Here is a 6,491-nt window from a genome sequence, read left to right as displayed (position 1 = left end):
CCCCGTGTGTGTGTGTGTGTGTGTGTGTGTGTGTGTATGTGTGTGTGTGTGTGTGTTCTTAGGTCTGAGTGGCTTCTGTTTGCCTGATTCCCTACTGGTGGCTGTGTGCCTAGAGATCTGTGTGGTAACCTTTGACCATGGTGACTAAACTTTCTTTTCAGCTGACAGCTCCTGGCCTCCCCTTCACTCTCTGCCTCCTTTCTTAGCATCAAAGCATAGACATGTGTGTACGTGTATGTGTATTTCTGCGTGTGTGTGTGTGTGTCTGAAGGTATTTGATATATTACAGGATGTATACACACATATATGGAGATATGTGAGTTTGTGTAAGAGGCCAAAGGAGGACATTGGCTTTCCTGCTCTAGTACCACTGTCTGCCTTATTACCTTGATATAAAGTCTCTCAATGATCCAGACCCGCAACCAGAAAACCCCAGAAAGCTACCTATCTCTGCCATAGTGCTGGGGTTAGGCACACACACACACACACACACACACTCAGAAACTATGCCCAGCTGTGTATGTTGGTGCTAGAGATCAAGACTCAGGTCCTCATGTTTGCATAGCAAGCAGTCCTACATGCTGAACCACCTGCCCTGCCCCTCATATCCCTCATTCTTACTTAAATCTTACATCTCACTGGAACCCTACTCCTGAGGGGGGAACTGCAGCGCAGTACTCTGCCCTGGGAATATGGTCCTCTGTTTTATTTATTTATTTATTTATATTTTTGTTTTTCGAGACAGGGTTTCTCTGTATAGCCCTGGCTGTTCTGGAACTCACTATGTAGACCAGGCTGGCCTCATCCCTAAATATATCAGTCAATATTGTGTGGTCCAACCGCAATGAATAGGAATCTGCAGGCCCAAGTTAGAAGAACGTAGATGCTTGCCAGTCTCAGCCTAGGCATGGGACTTAATCGCATCCTCCTGCCTCAATTCCATCTCAGCGTGAGGGCACATGGTTCCATCTATGCATCTATTACCCCGAACTAGGACTTATATGATGAGCTTGTCTCCCCAATTGCTCCTTGACAGTAGGGAACAGACTGTATTTACATCATCTTGGTCTTTAAACCTTGCCATAGTTCAAGTGGCCTATTGGGGATGCCACTGATTGGTGAATGAATGGAGTCTGCTCATCAGCTCTGCTGAGCGAATGGGTTGAGAGAAAAGATAATCTCAGAGTAACACCAGAAAGTTGGATGGTGAGCCATGAAGAATTAAGTTATCCTGTGGAGAAATCAGTTTCTGAGGTTGGTTCTTGAAGAAGGCAAAGAGCCCTAGTCACCTTGCCTGGAGATAGTTTCATTTAGCTTCTCTTGCTCACTACACTGCGCACCAGACAGTGGCACACCAAGAGCCCAAAGGAAGGTAAGCAGTGCCTGGCTTTGAGTAAAGGGAATAGAGTCCAGGGGAACCTTGTGGGTGGAAGGGATGGCCTTGCATACCTGATGATCTGCAAAGGCAGAGCCTAAGAGGAAGATGTTTAGAACAGCGGCCAGGAAGAAGACATGAGGGAAGATGGAGAATCCTGCTAATCTAATGCTCTCCTTTCTCAGCTTCTTGCGGGGGGTGGGGTGGGGTGGGGAAACGTTCGGTTCTTCACATTAGTCAGACTTCCTGGCTACGGACTGGCTGGATAACTTTGAAGTGGGTAAGGGTGACTCCCCTTGGCTGACCCAACCCTGCACAATTATTCCCGCTGCTGGTGATTCTCATCCTGTGTGCCTCCTGAGACAGAGAGTCAGAACTACCAGGACCTTGTTCAAATTCCCTGGCTCTACCAAGGCCTGCTGCGTGAGGGGCAGACAGCAAGCTGGCTTTATCAGTCCCTCCAGGCAAGGCTGATATGTTCTAAGACAGATGGATTGATGCTCCAAGACTCAGCCTGAGATCCAATTGCCCCCAGGAGATTGTAATCCACAACTAAATGGCGAGGGCTGATGACATCTACCAGTCTGTATCACTTGGAGCCGCTTGCTTCTTCTGAATAAGCCTTTATTTCCTCTTCAGTAGAATGGGACTCAAGCCTTCCTCTTGACTTCATTGGTAAAGGTTCATGAGTGATAGCTGCTTATTTGAAATGTTCAATGCATTTGCCTGTGTGTCCATATGTGCACCATGTTTGTGCCCAGTCCCCATGAAGGCCAAAAGAGGGGATCATCCCCCTAAAATCAAAGCTGTGGGGTTTTGTGAGCTGCCACATGGTCGCAGAGAACCAAATCCTGGTCTTTTACAAGAGCAGCAAACATCCTGACCCGCTGGGCCGTCTCTCATCCTGTACAGACACAGTTTGGCTCCAGATGAAATGACCCCCTGGTTGCTCCACAAAGAAAACAGAGGACAGCTAATAAGTAAATGAGGAAAGGGAAGAGCGGAGAACAGCTGGTAAGATGGAGAGCCATCTGGCATTCCTGAAGACGGTGTGGCTTCCAGAAGCATTTAGGGGATGGATGATCAAGACAGTATGAGCACTTGGACACTGTTCTTGTTGCTGAGACAAAAGACTTGACAAAATCAACTTAAGGGAAGAAATATTGGTTTTGGCTCACAGGTAAAGAGGGCTTACAGTCCATCGTGGTGGGAAAAGCATGACCGTCAAAGCTTGAGGTGACTGGTCACATTATAGCTGTAGTCAGGAAGTAGAGGACTGACGTAAAGCTGGGCTGGGCTGTAAAACCTCAAGGGCAGTCTAGGTAAGTCACTTCATCTGACAAAGGTCTACCTCCTAAGGATTCTATACCTCCCAAGGGTCCATGGGGGGATGTCCCAGATTAAACTTCAATGGGATGGACAGAGCTTGGCACATCTTCCTTAGTGACTAAGATGGGCCATTCTAACACCATCCAGAGAAGGATGCAAATGTAAGGACCATTCTATATAGAACTCTTGATTAAAAGAAGACCCTGTCACTGTCTCAAGGTCCAAGATGAAATCTGTGGTGAGGTTGAACCTTATACTACACAAGGTGGACCAGGACTTTTGAGTCTTTGAGGAGACAACTTTGATATTTTCCTCTTCCTCTTAACTTTTTTCTGCATTCTTAAGTGGAGGAGAGTTCTAGCATACCTCCCTGTGTTCCTTGTATTTGGGACAACATTGGACTAGACATGGAAGGGATTCTGGGTTCTGCAGGTGAAAGAAACACCACAAGAAAAAATATATGAGTAATGCTTATGAGGCAGAGTCTTGACAGGAAGAAACTGGGCATCTCCGGGAACAGAGTTTCTGTCTTCAGAGTGGTCGGACCTACAAGGACAGTAATGTTTACATGCTTTTAGAAATCTGACTGTTCCGAATGTTGACTAAAGGTGGGTTCAAAAGAGCCCCATCAAAGGACTGCATAGAGCTAGACAGGAAAGGCACAGAGTTGGGGTGAAGTAATATCAAGGTCCAGGTCCACACCCTGAGATTATAATAGGACGTGAGGGTTTCCACACTGAACAACTGCACGGGAGCACAGTGTGGCAGTGTGAGATCAGGAGATATGACAGAGAACTGTCTGAATGTTCCTTTCTGAACTGAAACATATATAGGTGCAATGTGTGTGTGTGTGTGTGTGTGTGTGTGTGTGTGTATGTGTGTGTGTGCATGTGTACACCTGAATTTATAAAGGTCAGAGCAGGAAGTCAGTTTCTTCCTTGTTACTTATTGAGACAGGGCCACTCACTGAATGAGCGAGCAACTTGGCCAACGAATTCCTAGGATCCATCCTTCTCCATATCTGAGTACTGGGGTTACAGGCTCAGGCGCACATGGTCATGCATAGCTTTTTGTGTAGGTGCTTGGGATTCAAACTTGGATTATCCTGTTTTGACAGAAAGCATTCTTATCCACTAAACTCACTACAGCCCTGAAGTACCTAAGGTTAAAGACAGTACATAAATGACATTTAATTCATTTTCCAATTCTTCCCCCCCCCCTCGGTTCTTCTGCCTTCTTGCTCCTTGGTGCCCTTATTTCTTTAAAAAAACAAAACTAAACAAAACAAGACAAAACAAACCCCTAAACCCTATTAGGGTAGTAGAGATCTGAATAGCACTACACAATAGCCAGATACATATGAGATTTAATTAGATAGCCCTTTCCAAAGTATGTTAACTTTGAATCAATTTGGCACAAATCCAAAACTAGAAAAATTGAGTCGTTTCTACCTTCGTTTGCTGAACTTGAGCATTAAATACAAAAGAGAAGCTAGGCACGATAGTCCTGCCCCTAATTTCCAAACTCAGGAGGTTGAGGCAAGAGAATCTGGAGTTCAAGGTTAACCTGGGCTACGTAGTATTACTAGGCCAGCCTAGACTATATGTGAGAGACACTGTCTCAAAAAAAAGCAGAGAGGGGATCAAAGACAGACAAAATAATGAAAACTCTGAAAATAGATTAGATATATACAGCTAACTAAGCCCTAAATACAATTTGGAGGAATTATAAATCTCCTCCTCTCCTCTCCTCTCCTCTCCTCTCCTCTCCTCTCCTCCCCTCCCCTCCCCTCCTCTCCTCTTCTCCCCCAATCCCCGCCCCTGTGTATATGTGCATGTGTATGTGACATGCTGGCATGTATATGTGAGTGCTGGTGACCTAGAGGGTAGAGGAGAATATTGTATCCAATGCAGGTAAGAGTTGCCCAAGGTGGGTGCTGGGAACAGAACTCTGGTCCTCTGCAGAAGCAATATGTGCTCTTAACCGATGAACCATCTCTCTCCCTAACTCTGCATTTTAATGCGCAAATTGCTAGTGAGCTGTGGGAGAGTGTAGTCATTTCATGAAAGAGAAACTTGAACAAAGGGGTAGCTTGGAATGTGTCTTGGCATGAGACAGACACTGCATGAAGAAAAAAAAAAGAAAAAAGAAAAACTACACCTGGCACTCTCCCTCCTTGGATCGAGTGAAGCTTCATTTTACGGGAGGCATAATTAGCTTCGAAGTTCTCCAATCCTGTCTGTCTAGCTAATTCTATAGAGACAGGCTATTTAGGTATTCCACAAATACAGTGCTGGTAACACTTATGGGTGGGGAGCTGCCGTGAGTACAGCATCGTACGGAATGAGTAGCATGTGCCTCTGGCTTTGTTGCAATCCCATACTGCATTCAGAGGCTGTGCACATTTGCTTTTTGGGCAAATGTTCTGTCAGGGTTACAGCAAGGGCTCAGGATGACCCCTGCAAAAAGCAGTATATGAAGGGAAACTCCTTGTGCTCACAGACCTGCAGTACAGGGCATTGGTTACATGGCATGGTGGGTATCAAGCGCCATGTTCAGAGGAGGCTTCAAGAATGCAGACTTCCACAGTGGGGCAGCCTCTACAACATGGCTCTGAGTTCCCGTATCACCTGGCACCATGTGTCATTTTCTAGCTGACTGGATACATAGAAGGTAAAGACAAGAACCCGAGCATAGTCTTATGGTAAAACACAGGTCCAAGTTCCTGTGGTCTGAACTGTGCTCCATGGACATCCGCAGTGTGAGCTCATCTTCCCAGACAGTTGTAAACTAAGGACAGGTCCATAAGGAAGTCCTCCGCCAGGGCTCATGCCTTCATGGTAGGTACAAAGCTTCCTGAGGCTTGTATCCCCTTGCTTTTAAAATGAGTAAGCTACTGCTGGTGCTGAGACATGAGACTTACTCAGGTACCATATTTTCTGCTCCTAACATTATGTACAAAAAGACGCAAGGGGAAGCTGGGGAGATAATCCAGTTGGTAAAGTGCTTGACTTGGTGCCTCCCACCCCCAGGCGACATCTATAAAAATCTGGGCATGTTGAGCTTGTGATCCCAAAACTGGGAAGGTAAAATAAGATGGGGGCCTGTGTTTGCTTGGAGAACTCCGGGCCAGTGAGAAAGTCCAAACAACAAACAAACAAACCCCCAAAACAAAAACACAAACAATAACAAAAAACAAACAAAAAACAAAAACAAACAAACAAACAAAAAACAAAAAGCAAAAACAAAACAGGTGGACAGGCAGTGCCACAGAAACATCTAACATCTGAGGTATGTTTGTAGCTACACACAGGTACAACCAAGGGTCCATGCAAGGCCTCCAGTTTCCTAGAAAGGTCTTGTTAGGGAAAGGGAGATACGGTGCTAAATGTGAGGTTGGAAGCAGGAGGTAGGGTGAGGGTTGGCACAGATAGAAAGAAATATATACTTTTAGGGTCTTGGAATTCTCCTGGGAATGGTGTGGAACTCAGCCCCAAAGAGGGTCCCATCCCAAGCCAAGCATGGATGAAGTGCTGTCTCTTCTCATCCTCACTGAGTCCCAAAGCCCTCCCCACCCTCAGTGGCTCAGCATTGGTGGAGACATCAGATGCATATGGGTCTCAGAAGCACTTTAATTACAGGGAGACCTAGAGAGCCAAGTGATACAGCTCCATCCCTGCATCATCAGATCCAACCTCCAGGATTTTCTTAGTGCTAAAAATAGGCCCAGCAGATGCTACCAGCACTGCCTGGTCACTTTCTCAGTGGATTTCCTCTACCCCTCCCC

The sequence above is a fragment of the Mus caroli genome, chromosome 13 (assembly GCF_900094665.2).
Source record: "Mus caroli chromosome 13, CAROLI_EIJ_v1.1, whole genome shotgun sequence".
Lineage (NCBI taxonomy): Eukaryota > Metazoa > Chordata > Mammalia > Rodentia > Muridae > Mus > Mus caroli.
This window is presented reverse-complemented; position numbering follows the sequence as displayed.